Source organism: Acanthisitta chloris, unplaced genomic scaffold, assembly GCF_000695815.1.
Source record: "Acanthisitta chloris isolate BGI_N310 unplaced genomic scaffold, ASM69581v1 scaffold24328, whole genome shotgun sequence".
In the NCBI taxonomy this organism is placed as follows: Eukaryota; Metazoa; Chordata; class Aves; order Passeriformes; family Acanthisittidae; genus Acanthisitta; species Acanthisitta chloris.
Genome location: NW_008687879.1, coordinates 16,483 through 16,688, shown reverse-complemented (window position 1 = coordinate 16,688; position 206 = coordinate 16,483).

Sequence of the window (206 nt, the reverse complement as noted above, 5' to 3'; positions counted from 1 at the left end):
CTTTCTTGCTCACATCTGTACGTCTGAGTCCTTCAACCACGTCTTTCCAATCCAGAGATATAAGAGGTTAGTTAGAACTTAGAATGCACACTGCCTTGTATGTCTGGTATGCATTTGTCTTTGCAGATCTGTCTGTACACTAGAAGGGACCTTTGGTAATAAGCAGCAGAAGTAGCTGATGAATGAGAACTTGGTTATGCAGGAAA